Source organism: Myxocyprinus asiaticus, chromosome 45 (genome assembly GCF_019703515.2).
Source record: "Myxocyprinus asiaticus isolate MX2 ecotype Aquarium Trade chromosome 45, UBuf_Myxa_2, whole genome shotgun sequence".
Taxonomy (NCBI): Eukaryota; Metazoa; Chordata; class Actinopteri; order Cypriniformes; family Catostomidae; genus Myxocyprinus; species Myxocyprinus asiaticus.
This window is the reverse complement of record NC_059388.1, coordinates 1,954,452-1,964,458: the sequence shown is the minus strand read 5'-3', so window position 1 is coordinate 1,964,458 and position 10,007 is coordinate 1,954,452. Positions and strand designations below refer to the sequence as shown.

General features: G+C 37.9%; 1 long non-coding RNA gene across 1 annotated transcript; it reads right to left on the bottom strand.

The window, feature by feature from the left end:
- Nucleotides 1-4,943: 4,943 nt before the first annotated feature.
- LOC127435360 (uncharacterized) lies at nucleotides 4,944-9,362 on the bottom strand. The gene is made up of 4 exons (XR_007896189.1): nucleotides 9,311-9,362; nucleotides 8,145-8,391; nucleotides 7,803-7,933; nucleotides 4,944-5,559 (listed from the first exon to the last, which is right to left on the bottom strand). It is a non-coding gene; the product is annotated as an uncharacterized LOC127435360 (long non-coding RNA).
- Between the last annotated feature and the right edge of the window lie 645 nt (nucleotides 9,363-10,007).

Here is a 10,007-nt window from a genome sequence, read left to right as displayed (position 1 = left end):
TACTTATCAGTGTAATGACTCCCCTGCACTTATTTGAGCAAGCACTAAAGAAAACATGCCCACCCATATCTTCCCAAATTCTTCAGCTTCCTGCGGAGAAAGGTGCATTTGTTGAAGAAACACTATATCATATTTCTTACACTTAAGAAGAGAAATAACCTTCCATCTATTTATGGGGTGCCCCAGCCCATTCCACGTGGAGAGAGACAATCCACTCATATTAACATTTGACATTTTGACATATAAGAAAAAATAAATAGTGTGTCAAAAACAAGATTATAAAGACCACATTCCAACATTAGTGCAACAATTAAAACACGAAAAAAAAAAAAACAGGAAAAAGAAAAACGTGCGCATTAACCCCATGCATGACAGCGCCAACTGGCGTCCGTCCCTCCAAACTCAAACAGTCCATGCACTCCTACGAGAACCCCTGCGACAACCTTGCCATCGGATTGCTCAAGTCCGGTGTTTCTATACAAATTTTGTGAGACAAAATGTCACAGCAAAAGATAATCTATATAACAAATTCTAGCCAATAGGCAGAACCAGAACAAAAAGAGCGTGCAGATTCCTCAAAGAGTCAAGCAAATGTTCAGTGAGCCGGTCCACTCAGGTTGCAAGATTAGTACAACAAGATGACTTACTCCATCGACTTTATGAAGGACATTGCTTGCTGTAGACATGTGAATGTTTTACGGCCATCCCTAGCATCTATTCTCAATTTGGCCGGGAATATCAGTGCAAAAGCGACCTTCCATTGATGTAAAAGTTTCTTGCATTCCTTGAATCTATCACGTTTCTCTCTTATTGAATTCGCAAAGTCTGGGAACAAGAAAATGCTGTGGTTCTTCCAAGAAAGCCTTCCTCGTAACACAAGAACATTTTGGATGATCTCAGAAATTTGCCCAGAACTGATCGTGGCCTGTCTCCCTCCATGGATCGCCAAGCAGGAACTCTGTGAGCTTGCTTGATTTCCAGCTTATGGCCTGCTATGTCGAGCAGATTCGGAAAGAGTCCATCCAGGAACTTCACCATATCCTGTCCCTCCTCTCCATCAGGAACTATTCCACCCAATAATGCCGGCTACGATTCTCCATGTCCTCCAACTTCTCCCAGACACGCTCCAAATCCACCTTGGTCGCTAGTGGATTAGCAAATAATTCCCTCTCTGATTACTCTAGGTAATTGATCCATTCCTTGATATCCCCCGCTCTTGTAACCACATCAGAGAACTTCACCTCCATGGCAGTGATCGATCGAAGTATCACAGGAAGATCCTCCAAGTCAGCAACAATCTTCATCAGCATTGGGTGGGGCAGTGGTGGCTCAGTGGTTAAGGCTCTGGGTTACTGATCAGAAGGTCAGGGGTTCAGGCCCCAGCACTGCCAAGATGCCCCTGTTGGTCCCTAGAGCAAGGCCCTTGACCCTATCTGCTCCAGGGGTGCTGTATCATGGCTGACCCTGCACTCTGACCCCAGCTTAGCTGGGAAAAAAGAATTTCACTGTATATGTGCAAATGTATAATGTGTGAAAAATAAATATAATTATTATTATTATGACATGTTCAGCATCTCTCGCCACATTTCCCACACCTCCCCGATTAAGTTGACTCCCAGGCTTGCAGCCTGCTTGGGGGCATAAGTTTGAGCATGTGTCTTTTAATGTCTCCAGAGCCTGATAATTTTGAATTCTTTGTTCCATAACTGTTCTAGGAGGACAATATGTCAGAGTGTATCGAATCTCACCAGTTTATGTCATTAAAAGTATTAAAACTAGCACAGTGCGCAGAGCTCGCCGTTCACGTGACTCTCCCTTCTCTTATTCCTTATTAACTGTAAATTGCTTTCTGTAATGAACCAAACATGTTCAAATGCTTAGATAAGTTTCTCTTTTTGTAGCTTAGTCGACTTAAGTTTCTTTGTATGGCCATCTCTGCCAAGGTCAGAGAGGAAAAGGGAGGCAGAGAACTGTGTCTTATCAGAGGACACAACATCTTATTATTATGGAATGTGCTGAGGAAGACAAGTGTGGATAAAGAATAGAGCATTTCAGGACAGGAACCTGTCCTTGTAAGGTGAAGAAAGATAGGAGGTTCTATGGTAATTACTTTTTATATTTAGCCAATCATTTAGTTGATTCTTTGTCTTCTGAAAAATTAATATGCATGATTGTGTTGGGTAAATATTCTGTATTTTGGAACTAACCTTTGTAGCTCTCTGAGATATACTTTGGTAGTAGGAGGGCTACCTGGGCTCGTGAGTAAGAATGAAAATTTTCTTTGCTTAAGCTTTACCACTGGAGTGGCCTGATTAATTTTACAGGTGAATTTCCACCACAGATGCAGTATGTGAAAGTGGGGAAAATGTGGAGAGGAACTTTGAAGAAACAATATGAGGAATTAAAAAAAAAAACAATACCAAATGAATGGATTGATAGTATTGAAAAGAATGAGGAAGGGGGTAATGATGAAATACCAGAAGTGTATTTAAATAAGGAAAATTGAGAAAATATTAATTTTAACTTATGCAAACTTTTAATTTGTTTTTAGATCTGATGCTTTTATTAAACCTGTGGCTAATAATTACTGGAAAGGTATGATGATCTGAATGAAAATAAGATATGGAAAAATGTAAGAATGAGATGCATGGAGCCAAATTTAGAGAATTTTAATTATTTATTGAGACATAATTTTATTTTAAAATTGAGATGAGACTGAAAAAAATTGGAAAAGGATGCAAAATGTAAAGTTTGTATGAAGGATGATGCAGGTTTGTTACATTTGTTTTACTGTGAAATGTTAAGTGATATGGAAAAAATGAAAGGCATTGCTAAATCTGTCTTGAAGGGAAAATATGATGATATGACAAAAGAATTGGGGGAAAAAATGATAAAGAATGTAATGTGTATTTGTTCAATTTGTTTGTAACAGCAGCAAAATATGCAATATGGTTAAGGAGAAATGTGGTAAAATATGACAAAGTGAATGTATGGATTATTTTTAAGAACAAAATGGAAATGGTGGTCAAACTTTTACATCATTATTTTGTGATGGAACATAGAAGACTTCATAGAAATTATTGTTAATGATAATCCAATGATGGAATACACAGAAGATGGTGTAAACTGGTTGTGGAGAAAATATGAATGAATAAGATGCATGTTTGGAAAAGTACTCAGTAGAATGTTGGACAAAAATGTAATGTATCACTTATTTTATGTAAAATGTTTTTAATTCGAATTAATTTTTAATGATTAATAAAAAAAAAATCTCATCTGATCTCGGTAGCTCAGAGAAGCCAGGCTTGGTTAGAACTTGGATAGGAGACTATCTGGGAATACCGAGTGCCTCTTCCCTACTCGCTGAAAAAGGCACAAAGTGCACTCTCACCACTGCAGCCTTCACCTACAGCCACATGCACTTTTGAACCACTCCAACTCTGTTACATTGTTTTTGTTAACCTGTGACTGACCAAACCAAGAATGCCTAAGGTCAGCTGAGTTTGTCTATAGCTCTATTTTAATGTCCAAGAAATTACATAACATAATATTTGAACTATGATGAAAATGACTTCAAATCATCAGAATGTATATAAATCATATTTTTATTAAAGTTGATTACATCAAGACAAAAACATGGGATAAATCTCTGAAATAAATCTGGATAGAAACCACTCATTTCTGGGCCTGAACTGACTCCTCAGCTTCATACCTAAAGAAGAGCACAGAAAGATAAGACATAGAAAAGGCAATTTAGTCCAGTTTAAATACTACCATAACTGCAGAAGATTCACATGAGCATCACTGTAAGGCATTCATGATAAATAGGCCATGCAAATGAATTTTATCTCTATACAACTGAAAAAATTGTCACTTAAAAGGGATACTTCACCCAAAATGAAAATTCTCAAAATTTACTCACCCGTATGCCATCCCAGATGTGTATGACTTTCTTCAGCAGAACATAAACTAAGATTTTTATAAGAATATCTCAGCTCTGTAGATACATACAATGCAAGTGAATGGGTGCCAAAATTTTTAAGCGTAAAATCAATCCATATGACTCCAGTGGTTTAATCCATGTCTTCAGAGGATATGATAGGTGTGGGTGGGAAACAGATCAATGTTTAAGTCAATTTTTACTATAAATTCTCCTCTCTGCTCAGTCATTCTTCTTGTGTTTTTGGTGATTCACATTCTTCATGCATATTACCCCATACTTGGCAGGAAGGAGAATTCCTAGCAAAAATGGACTTAAAGGTATAGTACTCCCAAAATTAAAAATCCTCTCATGGGTTTACTTACCTTTAAGCCATCCCAGATGTGTATGACTTTCCTTCTTTAGCAGAACTGAAGATTTTTATAAGCACATTTCAGCTCTTTTTGTCCATACAATGGAAGTATACAGGTGCCATCAGTGTCCTGGTCCAAAAGGCATATTTATGCAGAATAAAAGTAATCCACATGACTCCAGTTGATCAATGAACGTCTTCTGAAGCATGAAGCAATGTCTTTTAAAAAAAAAAAAAAAAAAGCTTCCTAACGCCAGTAGCGGCCCACCGGTGGCAAAGTCGGCGGCCCACTGACGGCCACCGCCTGCGGATCACTGCCGTTTTGCTCATCGTTTTTCCAGCAGACCACCAGTGGCAGCAGCAACTGGTTTAGAATACATTCTTGCTGGCGGCCCACAGTTCATATTATGTCTTTCCACACACTCATGTCCTTCCACCCAATAATGAATCAAACATGTACACCACTCTCAAAAACCATTGCAAATTTATTAATATTTTCATTGAACAGATTAAACATACTAAAATTATTGGTAAAATATATACATGGTAACAAGTTATACAATAAATATCTTATTTACATTGATGCTACTGTATTTACACATGTAAAGTACAATATTACAATGTAAATATATAGAAAATAACTTTCTCCCAATTTGGAATGCCCAATTCCCAATGTGCTTTTTAAGTCCTCGCGGTCGCGTAGCGATTCGCCTCAATCCGGGTGGCGGAGGACGAATCCCAGTTGCCTCTGCTTCGGAGACGGTCAACCCGTGCATCTTATCACGTGGCTTGTTGAGCGCATTGCCACGGAGACATAGCGCGTGTGGAGGCTTCACGGCATCCACCGCGGCAACCACGCTCAACTCACCGTGCGCCCCACTGAGAATGAACCACATTATAGCGACCACGAGGAGGTTACCCCATGTGACTCTACCCTCCCTAGCAACCAGGCCAATTTGGTTGCTTAGGAGACCTGGCTGGAGTCAATCAGCACGCCCTGGGATTCGAACTAGTGAACTCCAGGGGTGGTAGCCAGCGTATTATACCACTGAGCTACCCAGGCCCCGAAAATAATTTCTTGAGTAAAGGAACGCTTTATTTCTTTTAGTTCTGTTTTGTATATTTGACGTGTATGATGCAATTAAGCTCTTCAGTTCTTTATTTTCTACCACCTTCCCTGTCAGCAGCTCTTTTTAGAAAGTGAGACCACCTCTTGGAGGCTCCTCCTCTGTTGCCTCTTTTGTAGTGGGTTTCTTTCTTATGGCTCCTGAAATAACAGAACAATTCTCAAAAACTTGTACATCATGAAAAATTACTATTAGTTTCTGTGAGAACAGACCAAACTATAACTCCTTTTCACAGTAAATCTTCACATCAGCCTTCCTGGCAATGATTTCAGGCACATCCTATACATCCTAATGCTTGACGCATGTGCAGAACCGCTAGATTGCACTAGGATGTGTAACTGATCCTGAAATCATGATCGCCAGGAAGACTGTTGATGTGAAGATTTACAGTGAAAAGGAGTTATATTTTGGTCTGTTATTGTAAAAACCCCGTTGGATTGCTTCAGGAGACATTTATTTAAACCACTGGAGTCGTTTGGATTACTTTTCTGCTGTTTTTGTGTGTTTTTGGAACTTTGAGTGTTGGCACCCATTCACTTGCATTGTATGGACAAACATAGCTGAAATATTCTTCTAAAAATCTTCATTTGAGTTCAGAAGAAGAAAGTCATACACATCTGGGATGGCATGAGGGTGAGTAAATGAGAATTTTATTTTTGGGTGAACTATTCCTTTAACCATCACATCATAAAACACATCATAAAGTCATGCAATTCCATCTTTAAAATCAAATATGGAGCACTACAGGAAGAAACAGAAAAGACAGCAGTTCATCGGTCCGGTAATACTGACTCTGACCTGAAGAACATTAGAAAGTCACCTGCACTTAATGCTCACACACACATATGGCTTGTAAGGAAATGTTTGACATTGTTATGCAGGGCCAGTCCTAGCCTTTTGGGGTCCCCAAGCAAAAATTTGTATGTACAGTATGTTCGTAACACTACTTATAGGGCTCTGATTTCATGACTGCGCCAGGCGCAGCGCAACGACATCAGGCTCAAATTGTGAAAGAGTGGTTCAGGGAGCATGAGGAATCATTTTCACACATGAATTGGCCACCACAGAGTCCTGACCTTAACCCCATTGAAAGTCTTTGGGATGTGCTGGAGAAGACTTTACGTTGCATAAGATTGTCTAAACAATGCCACGACGAATGCGCACCATATTCAAAGCTAAAGGCGGTCCAACGAAATATTAGAAAATGCTTCTTTTTTTTTTTTGGCCAGGCAGTGTATATTATCATTTAATTTGAAGTATAACTTGAATTTAGAAATATCTTTGGTTTAGAATTGTGGCATTTTAATAAATGTAATTTTTTATTAACACACAACGACGAACTTTAAGTGCTTCTTATTAAGACTGATAGGTCGCTGTCCATATGAGAGGTGCTGAAATGCAGCTATTGCTCAAACAGGCTAATGCTCATCATTGTAATTTCATTATAGGTCATTATAAAATCACGCCTATACATTACAATTAATTGTGTTTACCTCGCTGGCAAATGTTTCAAGTTATTTTCTTAAATATTCAAACTAATTAGAAATATAGCTTTATAGTAATTTTGAGCTGTAGTTTGATCAAGCGGAGAGCTACTCTTGCTCCCAAAATGGTACCGTGACACCAGTGCACAACAAACAAATGAATAAAACTTTAAAGAAATACTTTAAAATTAATGTATTATGGTTACATTGTATAATGCTGCATAAAGTGTAAAAATCTTAACTGTATAATAATGTATGACATGTAATTTGGTGATTGTCCTGCAAGTGTCTGTATTCTTACAATGCTCTTAGCGTTCTACAATTACTCCACAGCACTCGTAGATCCACAACAGTTTTCTAGTACTGTTTATATTACGATGCTTTTGGTAAACGGGCTGTAATTCTAAGATGATTCATACTTGGGCTCACATTACTTTTGGGAAACGAGGCACAGATAAATTTTAATTACCGCAACACAGAAAATTTAGGCCAAAAAGAAGCTGAAAAATAATTAAAATTAATTTGAACTAATTTGATCATCAAATCATTTAGTCCACCCTCAAGCACCTAAAACATTATTTATGCTTATTATTGGATGTTAATGTAAATATAAAAGCATTTTGTCTATCTCTATGAAATTGAGCATCAATACATCTGAAACCCTGTCTTACCAAAGCCATCATTATTTCTTTAATTAAATTCAGTGAATATTTAATAATGTTCATCCCTCAAGGTTTCATACAATTTCTATGTTTGTTTGTATTTCTGCATTACTTTCATGTTAAGACAAACTGGCTTACAATGTGTTTGGGAAATGAAAGTTATGACAATTGTCATTTCAGATTCAAAACTGTCTGGAGGTTTATTACCAGAAAGTGAATAAACTAGTAATAACTTACTGTGAACAATTTTTTTTTTTTTAAGGCTAGCTGCCTAACAGCAATCTTCTGTCCCATGCCGGTCCAGTTGCATAGCTTGCACAGGTCATTCGAAAAAATGCAGGAAAATATCCTCCTCACAGAGTCCTCACCTGTAAAATAAATTGTTCATAGTAAGTGGTCTGAAGAGTAGTGAACTAGATCTACCAAAAGAAAAGCTGTGGGTCACAGACTTCATAAGCACCAAAGTACTTGTACAGTACAGTGTCCACTTTGATTACTCCCACTGACAGAGCCTTAACCATTATAAAAAAAAAAGTGTTGCTATCCAAAAACTTCTACTATTCACTGAATGTAATTTACCATTTACTAATTGTATAAATGAGCATTTTCTCCTGAAGCTCTACATTTTCAGCAAGCAGATATTCAAGCTCCTCCAGCATCAGCTTGTTCTTCAGAGGAAGCACAATGTCCTCTGGCAGAGCCATGTCCTCATGAGATCCATTAGTTAACTGCATTAATATGTTTCAGGTTACTGTAGTCTGGTACTGCTATTGTCTGACATCCTCTGCCAGTGTCCTTAGGTGCTGAAGAATCAGCTTATGGAAACCTTAAAACATCACAGTGGACTTAGGAAATCTCTGAATGACAAAGTAAAAGCTCAATGAAAACAGTTCAGATTCTGAGTTAAAGGTGCAGTATGTAAGATTCAGAAACCATTATTAATGGCACCTGTGGCTGTTAAGTGAACTGCAGCCAGCTACCTGCTGCTTGTGCTCACGCTCGTGCACACACTCCATAGGGACGCGAGTGAGCGAGCATCAGCAATATAATAACATAAACGTACAAAGAGACTGAATGTGATCCACTGGCATCATGCTGACAGATGAGGTAGCATAATTAAAATTATACAGTTATGACTGTTTTACTACAAACTTTGAGACTAAACTAAAACTACTTATCAACTAACATAGCATACTGATACACACGTACAGCTACATACTACCCAACTATATCGGATAGTTTACTGTTGCACTGCACTGTTATGTTGCACTATTGTATGTCATATGTTGTACTACAATCAAGAAACCAGCATATTTGCTTAAATTGATCCTGTATACTGACTTTTAGAACAAAGAGAAGATCATTGAAATTATTTGAAAGTTATGAAGCAAGGTAGCTTGCAATTCGTCAGTGTTAACAGGCAAGTTAGCTAAAATTACACAGATCAATCCTTATGGCACTATATTTCACATGCTTTGCAGTTATGAAAGCTTCCCTGTCCAATAAGAAGAACGGCAATTCAGGGTCGGTTTTGATCCCCAAAACCGGACGAAGGTCCCTCCAGGAATCAAATGCCCTGCCGACGTTCACTCATTTTCGCTTGACCATGATCACGTTCCCGCTTAGCCAGATGGGATTCAGTAGATACATTTTTTTTTTTTTTTTGACTTACTCAGTTTGTGTAGGAGTCGGTGTTGTGCTGGGAGCCGGATGTTTGCTGGATTTCATCTCTAAGTTAACGTTACCTAGTGTTGCAGTTTGTTGTTACTGTTGAATAACGGAAGCACTGAAGCAAGGCTCTCAGGAGCGTGCATAAATGTCACATCCTTTGGATTTTCCTGGCAAAAACGACCCGCTCCCTTCACATGAAAATCAGTCTACAGGCTTTAATAGGCAACCTAGGAAGTCGGGAAGGGCTCATTTTTTAAGTTGCATTACAAACCATTCACACATTGGCAAAAAAAGGTGAATATTACATGAAAATTGTTACATATTTCACCTTTAAGGAATGCCAGGGCTAAACACCTTTGTACAACCAATGCAGAAACTATTGAGATCTTTACAACATCAACATTGCATTACATTTGACCCAATGTAATCATGAAGCAGTTACCTTCAGACTGTCGACTAGCAAGGCCCAATGATAAGGAGGATTGAGCTGTTTAAAATGATTTTTTTTTTTTTAAATAAACACCTAACAATGCATCTATTGTTTATTTTTAATTATTATTTCAAGTAAGTCAGTTAGAACTGTGCAGAAAAAACAAACATACACAGTTCCTTAAACCCAATAAATAAAGCATAACATGACATGTGTACTATACTTGTCTAATATATTGTATGAAGTAACACACATTTAACTAAATCTTGCACTCTGGCAAAATGGCACATGTGATATTAATGAATATGTATTGTCCCAGAATAAATAAATTGTTAAACTTG